The sequence below is a fragment of the Pinus tabuliformis genome, chromosome 8, assembly GCF_031772625.1.
Source record: "Pinus tabuliformis cultivar Carrire ecotype Pingquan chromosome 8, CPIR1, whole genome shotgun sequence".
NCBI classification, from domain to species: domain Eukaryota; kingdom Viridiplantae; phylum Streptophyta; class Pinopsida; order Pinales; family Pinaceae; genus Pinus; species Pinus tabuliformis.
Window position 1 is genome coordinate 1827364888 of NC_142294.1, and position 15451 is coordinate 1827380338.

Below are 15451 nucleotides of genomic sequence, written 5' to 3' on the forward strand. Positions count from 1 at the left end.
TCAGAGAAGCCCAATTCAACATTGTTCAAGGCAAGTTGGGTCATTTGACAAAAATGGTACAAATGCATCATATTCTGTAATGTTAGGCCTGCCCTTCATGCAACAATATGCATATGCCTTGACAACTGGGTGAGGTGAAAGCAGTCTTATTTTCACCTTACATCTAATCTGTTTTACAAATGAAGGGTAATAGAGGCCTCCAGATGTTAACAATGGTGATGCAACCAAAGTTTGAGTCTACCCTCTTTAGCACACAGAGGAAACTAGTCTAGGATAAATTAGATTCCTTAGTCTCCAAATTTTGATGTATTGACCTTCTGATCATAGGGACAATAGTTCCAGCAACATTCTGTGCAGGCTGGATGGCAGCGCTTGCAGGGGTTTCTGAGAGGGAGAAAGCATTATTCCCTACAGAAAATGAGTGCTTTCCCTTTTTTTTTATCTCAAGTGCATCCTCTGTAGTGAGAACTGGCCTGACATACATGTACTGGTGTGCAACTAATGCCAATGAGAGCATGCAGTCTAGCTCCCCAATGAACGTTGATGTCATATGCAAACACATTGAGAAAGGCTAAAGCTGCAATTCTAAATCTCTTATTATGGCTCTTTCCATATCTAACATTTTATGATAGATGTCTCCTAGAAGAAGATCTAACTCTTTTGTCTTTAAAGTACAATAAAAGTACGCTTCCTGGTGATCCTTTTCACCTACACAAGGAAACTCTGTGTCTTTAAGATTTTCCAACTCACTATCGTCGAGTTTTAGTCTAGAAAGCCACAATTGATAACCAATTTGGGGTATATACACAATGGACCCATGTTTAGGATTATTATCTTGGCATGGGAGGCATTTTAGCTCAAGTGCTGAAATATCCTCAACCAAGCCCTCGTATATTTCCTTCAACTCATCCAACTCTAGGAAAATGTCGGATGCAATCATCATTCTATATTTGTTTCTATTACTTTGATTAAAGTCAAAGACTCCATTTATCAGTTCAAACTTCATAGATATGGACAAGCTCAATTGTAATGCATGTAAAATCTTGTCTTACAATATTCAAATTGAACATTCCTGCATGCTCATGTTGTCTTTCTGAAATCCCAATTTCAAAAATTTTCCTTGTATGTGAAATGGAACTCATACTCTTTGACATTGTTGTCCAATCATCCAATGTTGACAGATAACCTGAACACCGAAATCTCGAGTAGATGTGGAATATCTTTCACAGATTTCAAAGTGTTGTGCAGGGATGACATCATTTCATCACAATGATGGAGTAGTGGTATAGTGTTGAGACGACCATTCAAAATGTTGAGATCTAATATAGGCCTTAAGAATCAAGTCCTTAAAAGACATCAGCCCATGACAATGACACAGTTGTTAAACATGCCAAATAACAAAAATCATTCCTTTTCTTTGCCAATGCCCATGCTGCTTGGATGCTTATCAACTTGAAAAAATTGCAAGGCACCTAATGAGCCCCAAAAATGGGTAACTTATTGGGCTCATTTTTCCTATTGTTCTCCATTAATCCACCATTCTTCATAGTTTATGCATTCTTTTGAGTATATTTATGTTAATTGAATGAATGAGAATAATCACTTGACCATGAAGTCTAATACATGCTTACTACAGATTTTTGGACATCTTTTGGACCAAGGTCAACCATTTATGAGCCAGTTGACAGCCAAATATGAGGGAACAAGGCTGAGGATTTTTAGGAAGGGTGTCTCCTGCACTAAATGGCCCCTTCCTCGAGTTCTCCACCATCAACTTGGAGTTCAGTAGCCCACCGAAGATGATCCCCAAGGGCAGCCGAGAAGCGTTTGTGAAGTGGCTGATTACTTGCAGTTTTGAGAAGCGTAGCCCCTTGAGTTAAGGAGGGCTGTTGGAGGTCCTCACGATGATAAGTAGGAAGGCTTCCAGCCTTCATATTTTAGCTCTTGAACAATTGTATTTTCGCACTTTAGTGTTGCTCTGCCTTTCAGCTCATTTTCGAGCTTTTGCTGTGTTAACACCCAGGTTGTTCCCTATGACTCCCAAGGGAATACGGCCGGGGTAACCACTAACCAATCTTTAGATTACAGTTTCTAGCCAAACTGTAATCAGAGAGGGCTCTCTCTTTATGATTTGTCTCTGTTATGATAGTATTTTAGGCTAGCTATTATGCTCAGGATTTTGTTTATGTTTTGGTTGAAGGATGTCTTTCAATGCCTAAGATGTAATGTTTAAACTGTTGTATTTCATTGGGCAATGGAGTCTAGAGCTGTGAAATGTTTGAAATGCTTCAGTGGGAATGTTCAGAATGCAGGGCCTACTGGGTATCTCAACAAACAAAATTTAAAGCTTAAGTGATGATGTATGATGATGCATGTTAGCCAATGGAAAGCAGTTAAGAATTTTCCATTAAGCTGGTGCTGTGAAAGTGAAATGTATTGCTCAGGAGCAAACTTGAATTCTTGAAACAAGGGTCACTGTGTAAGATATATTCTGAAAGTGCAGCAATTAAGAATTACACTTATCAAGATTATAACTGAGGAAAACATTCATTAACAACGTAGATTGAGCTCAGGGTATTCCATGAATAAATCCTGAAAGCTATTTTTTTTCTTCACTGCTAAATATTTAGAACTTAGAAACATTTATGGATTGCAAAAGACTGGAGCACAAAACGAAGAGAGTTACAGAAAACTTATTGTATATGAGATGCACAGGGATCCTGCCAAGCTTCAACAAACACCGTGAACGCTTTCAAACAACTCAGAACTTCAGAAATTCCATTACTTCTGTTATTAAACTCTGCAAAGATTACAACATAGGAACTTCTTCAAGAGAAATCAACAACAACCCCTGCAAGCTTGTGCGAGGGGAAAATATATACAAACAGTATTACAAAATATCTAAGGCGTTGAGTCATCTGAGAAATAAATATTTCACCAACTTTGTACAGAACAGCAGATAAGAAGTTATTGCTGCCTTTAATACAACATAAATGCATCTTTCTATCTGTCAGAAGATATTTTGGCTCTTGGAAGCCAACGAGTCGGTTGGAGTGATCTGCATTAATGCTGGAAAATGCGCTTTTGGAGCTGCTCTACTGTAGATTCTCGGCCTGGACACATGTAGCTTCTCACCTTGCTTTGTTGGCCGTAAGTTCTGCTGAGTTGGCTTAGCTTTCATTTTTAATGCATGCTGATTCTTTTAAACTGTCCTGTGCATGACAATTTGTATTTTCTATGAACAAAATTTATTAAATGGTTTCCTGTTTATAAAATCATCTGTATTTCCTTAGTCCACCATTCTTGTGTAGGTAGTTGATGCCTGAGAATTGCATCCATAGTCTCCTCTGCCTCTGTATATTTATAAAAATTGGGAGGCACTTCAAACAGGTGTTTAATTTCATTCATTATAAAAAATAAACTTTCTACTCTGTTGTAGAGAGTCTGTCCTGTGGCTGGCCCTGTTTCCTCTGAGGTGCTGGGCTTCTCATTGATCTGACTTGTGGCAAATGCATTGACCCTCTTGGCATACTGCTCATGTGTGAACAGTCTCCCTGCGCTGTTCAGTAAGCTAGGGAGCCCTCTATTTTGTAATACCTGAAATTTGTCCATAAACCTGTTTACCTCAGTCTGCATGTCTTGGGTTCTTCTCTCTAATGTCTACACCAAGTTTCTCAGTGTAAGAACCCTCTTGATTAACTGAATGGTCTCAGTTCTGTTTGAAATTCCCATGGTAGCCAACTGAGTACTTGTTCTATTGTTAAGCACATTAATCATCTTGGTGGCAACTTCAGGCATATTGCTTAGAGCAACCCTTGATCTCTGAATTTCAGTCTGTGCTTTTGGAATGAGCTCTAACTGCTCATGGATTGTCTCAATATATTGCCATTGGTCAGTAATAGACTGGCCAATATTAGCCCACAGCACTGTCTTAAGCTCAGCCACAACCTTATCTAATTTGAGCTCATTCTCTAGCTCTTTGATCCTGTCTTTGAGGGCTTTTATCTCCTGCCCTTTTCTGCCACAGCCTGCTTGGATTTGTCATATCTATCATTTACTTTGGCCAATTTCTCCCTGGTCTCATTCAGTTCTGTCATTTGAGCTTCCGGGGCCTGAATCTCATTTTTTAGCTTTTGCATATCCAAGCTAGGGGCCTGCTCTGTTGTTGGTGGTGCTGAAGTAGACGGTGCTGCTTGTTCAGTCTATTGAGGAGGAGGAATAGTAGTTGGAGCAGCTTCCTCAAGGTTAATGATTTGAGGAGGAGGCTGGGAGGTCCGACCTTCTTCTCTTTGTTTCAGAGTTGCTTGCAATGCTGCCTGTGCAGCCTCTGATTCTTCCAGCTTTTCTTGTGTCTGGATAAGCTGCTTATAGAGAGACACCAGCAAAGTTGTGGCATCTTGATCATGCCTTTGTTGAGCTACTTCATCTGTTTGAGGGTGAATTGTGGCTGGGAGTTTGATCTTTCTCCTTAAAGCTGCCATATCTGCATCCCTCAATTTCAATATTTCTTTCATGCCCTTGATATCTTTGGGATCATGCCCAATCTCAATAATTATATCTTCTAAGGACCTTATTCTGTTGTCCTTTGCTTGAGAGGATGCTCTCTCCAACTCCAGTTGAGAGGCTGTATTATTAAGGATATTTTCTAGCCTGTAGTTATCCAATGTCTTGTCTGCCAAGGAAGCATAGACCATCTCACCTGTTTGTTTATGCAATTCAATTTTGTCCAGTGGGTGGATGTCCTTGGCCAGGACCTCAAGATTGGTCCTCAAGTAATCTGAAGGGGATTGTGGCTACAAAGTAGTTGGCATGAAGTGGCTCATGATCATCTTGCCCTCCTGGACATCATATGCAGACATTAGTCGCTGCTGGTTGGTGGGAGCCATTTTCAGCAAATGGTTATACAGCTGTATTTTTATGGGCTCATTCCTTTTCTTTATTTCAATGAACTGCTGTTTAATGCTCAGTTCACCCTCTCTCTGCTGGCTAGAGGAGCTGACTTCTCCTCCCACTATCCTCTCTTGTTCCTGTTGGAAGGAACTTGCAGATGCCTCCATACTGGGCGGGCCCATACCCAAAGATTGCCCTATAGGCATCTCTTCCTCTAAAAGGGGATTCATCCTGTGCCTCTTCTCACCATGACTTATTGATGTAGTTAAGGGAGTCTCTCTATCCCTTTTCCTGCTTATGTCCTCCTTTTGTGGAGTTTGGAGGACTGAGGCTTCGTTAGCAGCTTCTTGCCTAGGAGGCACTATGTTTTGAGCCTGCTGGTCAGTGAAAATTGGGGTCTCAACTGCCCCTTCTTGCTGTGGGGGCTGCTCTCTGTCATGTTGCCCTTCTTCTTGCCGAGTTTCCTGTTGTTGTTGTTGCTGCACCTCCTGCTGCTGCATTTCTTCTTGCTGTTCCATCTCTTTTTCTGCTTGCCCTTCAGTCATGGGAGGTGGCTGTTCCTTCTCCACCTGCTTTTCTTTGCCTTTGCTGGATGTCTGTTGAGTGTCCATGACAGTTTGCTGATGTGTTGTTGAAGATGAGGCAGCTGCTCCAAGTTGCCTTTGATATGAGGGGGAAACTTATCCACAAGTTTCCAAGTCAGCTTCTTTTTGAAGATTCCTAGCCTCTCTTTCTAGCATTTGCTCTCTAGTAATAGGCTCTTCTAGAGTGCCCTCCTTCTAGCTCAAAGCATTAGCATACTGCTCAATATGAGGTAGCCTAACATGTGCATAGTTACCCAATTTGTATTTTATCCTTCTGAGGGAGATAAAATGATTAGGGTCATAAGGTGTCCATTTGAAACTGGTTTGCAATTTGAGGCCCCCTAAGATCATATCTGCCTCCTTCCATCCCTCCTCTCTTTTATTGTATAAAAAAGGGCCTAGCTGGTTCCTTACCTTCAGCTGCACCTTCTTATTCCTACTTTGGAAATGGAAGTAGTCTGCATTTCCAAACTGCCTGAAGTATTCTAGGGCAAAAAGTCTCATAGGGACATACCTTGGCAGCCTGTAAGGGTCCAATTCACAGCCATATATTCTGATTACTGTGTGGTGTTGGTAAAAATACCAATCACCAATGCTGTAGGATTTGGAGAGATGGAGAACTCTCTGCATGTCATCGGTCAACCTTGGAGGAGGGACACCATACAGCAATGTCATAGCTGGGTGAATGAACAGGTCTATAAATTCACAGTATGTGTATGGCGATTGAGAAAAATTATGGAAAACTGAAGTCCAAAACACAACTGACCTTGGATTCCCCTGGGCATTAAGTTTCTTGAGGGGAATGGAGAAACTGTCTGGTTGATAAAATAAGAACAGATGGTAGATGTATGAGGTGAATCTGAACACCCTTTCCCTTGGTAGATTCATTAGCTGTTCATGGATCTTTTCTGCAATATATGTGGCATAGTCATAGTGTACAACTGGAGGCTTTCCAGGAGAAAATATGGACAGCATTGCCATTATAGTGTCATCAACATCCTCAATTCCTCTGAACCCCAGGACATAGCTAATCAAATCCACTAGCATTCTGCCCAAGTCATTTAGGTAGTGATATCCAATAGGAGGAGTTCTCATAGTTTCAGAGCTTGGCTGTACAAATAACTGGTTAATTTTGATAATCTCGGCACTTGACAAATTACTCCCCTTCTTTATTAAATCCAACATGGAAAGAGGGGTCAATGGCCTTGCAGTATGGAAATGCAGCATCTCATTTATGGTTTCTGGGGTGATAAAGAACAAATCTGAGCCTGTAGGACTGAGAACAGCTCTCTGGCAAGGATCATAGCATTCCTGGCATTTATGGATCAAGTCTGGAAGGGGATTGACTTGAGGGAGGTTGTAAATGGGCAAATTTGAGTCCCAAATCCCTAAAATATCAGCTCCATTAAGGTGTTGGGCTTTCAATTCATTTAGCATGTGGATATTAAACTTAGAACCCATTGGGAACCAGTCTAACATCTGATAATCCATGTCTCCCAGGGCTTTCCATTCTATTTCCCTTTGAGGGGCATTCAGAGGCTGAACATTCAAGGCTATTGGTGTCTCCATGGCTAATGAGGCTTTTGAATTGTATATGAACTGGTTCGAGTGAGCAGAATAACACAGAGGAGTTTCTATGCAATGGAAGTGCGAATTTCAAGGAATAGAGGGTAAATTGAGCAAACAGCAATTGAAATACTGTTTAAAGAAGTGATTAAAATAGTAGCAGGACTGACAGGAGTGTTTCTATGGTGAATTTAGTCAGTTGAGGTTTCTAGTTCACGACTGCGCGAGCTAGCTGTGAGTTCAGGTCAATTTGTCAAATGCGGGTTCTGCAGAAGGTTTATTGTTCCACCAGTTTGAAATAGGTGCAGGTCACTGGGTAATTGATGGTGAAATCAGTGTTTTTAGGCCTTCTTAAACAGTGTGTTTGCAGAAATATGATAAAACCAGCTACAGGGAATTATCTTGAGAAATACCTTGCGAATGGACGATAACAGGTTGCAACTGCAGGTACAATGAAGGCGCCGACGGTTTCGGAATCAAATTTGGCAGGTTGGCGCTGGTTTGAACGTAAACAGCATGCAGAAATAACAACAGTTTCTTTTGGCAAAAGTGGAAAAAACATGAAATTTTGGCAAATATATGGATTTTTGGCATATTGGCGCGTTTTTGGCATGACGTCAGCATGACGTCATCAGGTGGGGTCGAAGTCGGATGACGTCAGCATGACGTCATCAGGTGGGGTCGAAGTCGGATGACGTCAGCATGACGTCACCGGGTGAGATGGCAGGCTGTGATTGGTCCGCAGATATGATGAATGTTGGCATTATGTTTCAGGAATGGCTATATATGTTACAGATGTTGTACTTGATGGCAACTCCCCTGGCAAGGCTCTCTTTTTATTGAAAAAATAAGAAGGACGCAGGAAATCAGTTCAGAAGGTGCATACCCGCAGGTACACCTTGCAGGGACCGCGTCCAGAGACGCAGGCCAGCTATTCAGGAGGTGCGTCCACCTAGTACACACATTTCAAGGCAGAGAAAAGCTCACGTGGGGGTTTCTTGTGTTTTACTCTTGGTATCTAGCCGACGGTATTGTGTTATTATGGTGTCGGCTCGTGGTATTGTTCCATGTTTTGAGGAGGAGCTTGCCTATATAAAGCAAAGGAGATCATTTGGATTATGTATGTCTTTGGTTGAATATCTTATGAGGTGAGATCTGGTCTAGATCTAAAAGGCGAATCTACTGAAGGACTGAGATCTTTTTGGCGCAAGATCAGATCTGTAGATCTGACTGTTTGGGTTACACTTAAAGTCTTGAAATCATTCATACCCGAAAGGACGCAGGTCCAGTGAAAGGCAAGTGCGCCGGGACGCAGTGCAGTAAGAAGAGACCTGCGTGGGGACGTAGGGCAAAGCAAGATTCAGGTGCGTCCGGGACGCAGTACAGTAACTGGCGCACTGCGTGGGGACGCGGAGCATAATAAGGATCAGGTGCGTCTCGGAGCAAAAAGACGCGGCGCGATAGTATTTCTGGGTGCGTCCCTACAGCAAAAGAACGCAGAGCGACAATGTTTCTGGGTGCGTCCCTGCAGCAACAGGACGCAGTTCAGTTGAAGGAACAGTGCGTGGGAACGCGGCGCAGCAGAAGGATCTCTTCGCGTGGACGCAGGGGAGCAGAAGGTTAGCTGCGTCTGATCGCAGGCCACAGAAGGGAGAACTGCGTCTCTGTCTTAAGATGTTTTGTTGATTGAATTTCTCTGTTGATAAGGTGTTCTGGGTTAGTTCTGTTATTACTGATCTGATAACTGTAGTGGACTGTAACTATTATGTACTTGATGATCATTTGATGAAAAGAAGTAGGGGGTTGTAGCTCCCTTCCAGGAGAAGACTGGAAAACGAGAGAGAGTTGTAGCTCTCTGCAAGTTGCAGCCTGCGTACTGGTAAAGGACTGCACCAGTACAAAATCATTGTAAAAGGAGTTTCTAATTTGAAAGAAGATAGACACATATTGCAGCAGGTGGTTTTCACCCACATTGGGTTTCCACCTTACATCTTGTGTTCTTTGGTGTGACTATCTGTTTTCCTTGTTCATGCTCATTATTTTATGGTACTGACATGAAAAAATAATTCAAAAGATCAAATAAGGAAGATTTATTAAATTGCTAGATAATACTGATTCACCCCCCCCTCAGTATTATTTCCAACAATTGGTATCAGAGCAGGTCCTTCAGAGAAGCTTGATCGCTTGAAGGTAGATCGTTCATCATGAGCAACTACGAGAGAGAAGCATCAATCAGGCCACCAGTTTTTGATGGGACAAACTTCAATTATTGGAAGGTAAGAGTTACTGCATATCTTCAATCTCTTGGTACAGAAGTTTGGGACATTGTAGAAACAGGCTATGCTTTTCCTTCAGCTACTCCTACAGATCCAGCTAAGAAAAAGAAGTATGAAACAAATGTAAAAGCAGTCAGTACTCTGTTAGGATGTATATCCCAAACGGAATTCATGAAGGTAATGCACTACAAATCCGCAAAAGAAATATGGGACAAAATTGTCACAAGCTATGAAGGAGATGAACAGGTAAAGCGTGCTAAACTTCAAACTCTCAGGATTCAGTATGAGACTCTCAAGATGTATAATGATGAAAGTGTGGCTAACTATTTTCTTCGGGTAGATGAGATTGTTAATTGTATGAAAAATTTGGGTGAAGAAATAAGAGAGGCTATAGTGGTTGAAAAGGTTCTAAGATCTTTGTCTCCCAAGTTTGAATCTAAAGTATCTGCTATAGAAGAAAAGGAAAATCTACGAATTCTTACTATGTCTCAGCTACATGGAATTCTAACTGCTTATGAAATGAGAAAGGGAGGTCCTTCAGACAGAAGAGAAGCTGCTTTCAAGGCATCAGGCAAAGGAGATTATTATGAAGCAAGCCACGTCCCAGAAGAAGAGGAAGAAGAATCAAATTTTGTCAGAAATCTTCAAAGGGGTTCTGGAAGGTTCAGAGGTAAGTTACCTTTTAAATGCTTTGCTTGTGGAAGAGTAGGTCATTATGCTGCAAAATGCCCTTATAAGGATAAAGGAAAGGAACCTGCTAGATGGAACAAGAAACAGAACGCAAATAAGAAAAGCTACTACACTCATGAAGATAGTGATGGTCTATCAAACAGTGATGAAGATGAACAAGGTAATGAATATAAGTTGCTAATGGCATTTGAAGATGATGATTATATGGATGCTGTAGATGTGGATAACCTTTATGATGAAATTACTAGACTCAAGAGATGTATAGAAGAAAAGAACATGATCATTGATACTCTACAATTTCAAATTGATGAAAAGGAAAAACATCTTGAAAAATTAGAAGGTGAAATTGTTGGTCTTAGAAAAGAGATTGAGAAAACAAAAGCTATTAATCTCAAGTTTGTCAAAGGATCTGAAACTTTGGATGAGATTATCAATGTGCAACGATCTCCTCTAAACAAGACAGGTCTGGGCTATAATGGAGAAACTTCTCAAGCATCCACCTCAAAAAGTTATCTTGATGCAGCAAGAAGAAATGAGCAAAAGCAAAATGAAGATCATCAGGTAAAGCAGGGACGAATTACAAACAGAAACTATCAGGGGCAATCCATCTTAAGGGTGAACAAAAGCTACAACCAGCCACAGGTAAAATCTTCTCAATTTGGTTCAAGAATGGATGACAATAGAAATCACAATCATTTGGCCGGTAGATTTGGTAACCGCAGAAGTTTCTTCAATGGACAATGCTTTTCTTGCCATAACTTTGGTCACAAAGCAGCTCAATGTGTTGCATATAAAACAATCATGACTAGGGAAGCTCAAAAACAAAGAAGTATGACAGGGATTACAAAAAGGACCTATAACAACTTTTCGGTTCTTGAAAATGAAGTTGAATGTTCTATTTGCAATAACTTTGGTCATGAAGACTCTGATTGCAGGAGCAGGTTTCAGCAGAAAAAGGAACAAGCCTCAAGCACCAAAACATGGAGAATAAAGGAACCTCAAACAGAAAGATGTGGGATAGCTTTTTATGCAGAGGGACAGGAAAATCTATGGTACATTGACAGTGGATGCTCGAAGCATATGACAGGTGATAAAGAAAAACTTGAATCTTATTCTGCTCTAGAAAAGGGAAAGAAAGTCTCTTTTGGAAATGATACTCCTGCAACTATAAAAGGAAAAGGCATTGCTCAGTTAAAAGAAAAGGTCAAGGCTGGAAATGTTTTGTATGTTGATGGATTGAAGCATAATCTTCTAAGTGTCAGTCAGATGTGTGATCAAAGAACCGAGGTTATATTCAGATCGAATGGATGTCTTGTTCGTGATCTTGATACAGGTAAAACATTGCTCAAAGGCAAAAGAACTCCAAATAATCTGTACATATTTGAAGAAGGACAACAACAATGCTATCTAAGCAAGGATGAAGAGCATTGGTTATGGCATCGAAGGTTGGGACATCTAAGCTTCTCACAAATAAGGAAAGCATGCAAATATCAGGCAGTTCGCGATCTTCCAGATATCAAAATTCCTGACAACACCATATGCAAATCATGTCAGTTTGGAAAACAAACCAGAACTAACTTTCCAGAGAAAGAAGGATCAGCTAGCATGCCTCTTGAGCTAGTACATACAGATACATGTGGTCCCTTCAGAAAAAGAACACCTCGAGGAGAAGAATACTTGATATTATTCATTGACGATTTCTCCAGGTTTGTCTGGTTAGGACTTATGAAGCACAAAGATGAAGCATTCGAAAAATTCAAATCCTTCAAAGCCTTGGTGGAAAATGAATCAGGTCACAAAATTAAGTGCCTCAGATCCGACAGAGGTGGGGAATTTACTTCAAATGAATTTTTCGATTTCTGTGAAGAACATGGGATAAGAAGGGAATTCTCTACAGCAAGAACTCCCCAGCAAAATGGAGTTGTGGAAAGAATGAACAGAACAATCCAACAAATGGCTCATGCTATGCTTGATGAATCAGGAACTCCCGCTACTTTCTGGGGTGAAGCTGCACATGCTGCGGTTGTTATTCTCAACAAGACAAATGTCCGGGTGAACAGCACTCAAACTCCTCATGAGCTTTGGAGTGGCAGGACTCCTTCGGTAAAGCACTTCAAAATCTTTGGGAGCAAATGCTATATCAAGAATACTGATGAGCAGCTTGGCAAACTTGAACCGAGGGCAGATGAAGGCATTCTTCTTGGTTACTCTCCATATAGCAAAGCATACAAGTGCTACAATAAAAGACTTGGCAGAATTGTTGACAGCATTGATGTAGTAGTTGATGAGAAGGGATACATTCCTAGGCAAGTCCATCATGAAGACATCGAAGAAGATGAAGGCTACCCTCAAAGACAGAATGATGAAGAAGAAGAACCTCAAGAAGAGCCAGAGGAGCAAACAAGAATAGAAGAAAAGACTCCATCTAGATATGTTCAGAAGAATCATCCAGAATCTCAAATTGTGGGGCAGAAAGAAGCAGGTGTACAAACAAGAAGAACAGTTGCAGAAGCCTCAAGCTATTTGGCGTTACTCTCCTCTACTGAACCACAAAATGTGAAAGAAGCATGCAAAGATGAATGTTGGATGAAAACAATGGATGAAGAACTTGAGCAAATCGAAAAGAACAACACTTGGGAGCTGGTTCCTAGACCAAAGGATAAGAATGTTATCGGAACAAAATGGGTCTTCAAAAATAAATTGAATGAAAATGGAGAAGTAATTAGAAACAAAGCCAGACTTGTTTGTAAAGGGTATGCGCAGCAAGAAGGAATAGACTTTGAAGAAACCTTTGCTCCTGTTGCAAGACTTGAGGCCATCCGAATGTTCCTTGCTCTCTCAAGTTTTCAAAACTTCAAAGTATTTCAAATGGACGTGAAATCAGCCTTTCTGAATGGAGACTTGGAAGAAGAAGTGTACATTGAACAGCCAGATGGGTTCATTCTTGGAAATGATCCAAATCTTGTATGCAGATTGAAAAAGGCTCTCTATGGTCTCAAACAAGCTCCAAGGGCTTGGTACTACCGTTTGGACAAATATCTTCATCAACAAGGTTTTTCAAAAGGTTCAACAGATAGCAATCTTTATATAAAAGTTGAAAATGACAAATTGCTAATACTTGTTGTGTATGTAGATGACATTATTTTTGGCAGCAATGAAGAAGCTATGAGTTAAAGCTTTGCCTCGGTCATGCAAAAAGAATTTGAAATGTCTTTGCTAGGAGAACTGACATATTTCCTTGGTTTGCAAATCCAACAAAAAGAAGGAGGAATCTTTTTATCTCAAACCAAGTATCTCAAACAGATTTTGAAGAAATATGGCATGGAAGATGTAAAACCAGTATGTACACCCATGGTCACAGGATGTAGTCTCAATGCAAATGATGAATCTGCAGCAGTACATCAACCAACCTACAGATCTATGATTGGAAGTTTACTATATTTGACAGGTACCCGACCAGACATCATGCATGCAGTTGGAATAGTTGGAAGATTTCAGGCAAATCCGAAGGAGACTCATCTTCAGGCAGTGAAGAGAATTTTCAAATATCTTCAAGGGACTCAAAATTATGGCTTATGGTATCCTAGAGATACAGATCTTACTCTTCATGCTTATACAGATGTAGATTGGGCCGGAAGCGTGCATGACAGGAAAAGCACAAGTGGTGGTGCATTCTTTATGGGTTCCAGACTGGTATCTTGGTTCAGCAAGAAACAAAGTTCGATTGCCTTGTCTACAGCTGAAGTGGAATATGTTGCTGTTGCATCTTGTTGCACCCAACTTCTTTGGATGATGCAGACTTTGCAGGATTTTCAAATCACTTGTACACCACCTATCCCCATCTTATGTGATAACACAAGTGCAATCAACATCTCAAAGAATCTGGTTATGCATTCAAAAACCAAGCACATACCAATCAAGTATCATTTTCTCTGGGAACAAGTGCTTGAACAGAAGGTCAAGTTGGAGTATGTTCCTTCTAAGGAACAAGTTGCTGATATTCTCACCAAACCATTGCCTAGGGACACTTTTGAATACCTCAGGCAAAAGCTGGGGGTTGTTGATGCATCATCTTATTGTTGAATCTTTTCTGATTAATGGTACAGGTTCAGGGGGAGCATATAATGCATTGTTGGCATTATGGAGGATGGTCAGAAGGAGATCTTGGAAATAGCTGCAATATGTCTCTATCTCTTTCATGGAGGATTATGGTTCTTTGTTGCAGATCTGGTTTAGGGGGAGCATGATTTTAGGGGGAGCATACCCTTTGCCCTTGATGTCAAAGGGGGAGAATGAAGCAAAGTTTGTGAGGTTGCCATCAAGTCCAAAGGGGGAGATTGTTGGCATTATGTTTCAGGAATGGCTATATATGTTACAGATGTTGTACTTGATGGCAACTCCCCTGGCAAGGCTCTCTTTTTATTGAAAAAATAAGAAGGACGCAGGAAATCAGTTCAGAAGGTGCGTACCCGCAGGTACACCTTGTAGGGACCACGTCCAGAGACGCAGGCCAGCCATTCAGGAGGTGCGTCCACCCAGTACACACATTTCAAGGCAGAGAAAAGCTCACGTGGGGGTTTCTTGTGTTTTACTCTTGGTATCTAGCCGACGGTATTGTGTTATTATGGTGTCGGCTCGTGGTATTGTTCCATGTTTTGAGGAGGAGCTTGCCTATATAAAGCAAAGGAGATCATTTGGATTATGTATGTCTTTGGTTGAATATCTTATGAGGTGAGATCTGGTCTAGATCTAAAAGGCGAATCTGCTGAAGGACTGAGATCTTTTTGGCACAAGATCAGATCTGTAGATCTGACTATTTGGGTTACACTTAAAGTCTTGAAATCATTCATACCCGAAAGGATGCAGGTCCAGTGAAAGACAAGTGCGCCGGGACGCAGTGCAGTAAGAAGAGACCTGCGTGGGGACGCAGGGCAAAGCAAGATTCAGGTGCATCCGGGACGCAGTACAATAACTGGCGCACTGCGTGGGGGTGCGTCTCGGAGCAAAAAGACGCGGCGCGATAGTATTTCTGGGTGCGTCCCTACAGCAAAAGAACGCGGAGCGACAGTGTTTCTGGGTGCGTCCCTGCAGCAACAGGACGCAGTTAAGTTGAAGGAACAGTGCGTGGGAACGCGGTGCAGCAGAAGGATCTCTGCGCGTGGACGCAGGGGAGCAGAAGGTTAGCTGCGTCTGATCGCAGGCCACAAAAGGGAAAACTGCGTCTCTGTCTTAAGATGTTCTGTTGATTGAATTTCTCTGTTGATAAGGTGTTCTGGGTTAGTTCTGTTATCACTGATCTGATAACTGTAGTGGACTGTAACTATTATGTACTTGATGATCATTTGATGAAAAGAAGTAGGGGGTTGTAGCTCCCTTCCAGGAGAAGACTGGAAAACGAGAGAGAGTTGTAGCTCTCTGCAGGTTGCAGCCTGCGTACTGGTAAAG

The 15451-nt window shown here is 41.4% G+C and overlaps 1 pseudogene; it reads right to left on the reverse strand.

The window, feature by feature from the left end:
- Positions 1-268: 268 nt before the first annotated feature.
- The window catches only part of LOC149243578 (DNA mismatch repair protein MSH5-like), a 56723-nt pseudogene continuing 41540 nt past the window's right edge, over positions 269-15451 (reverse strand).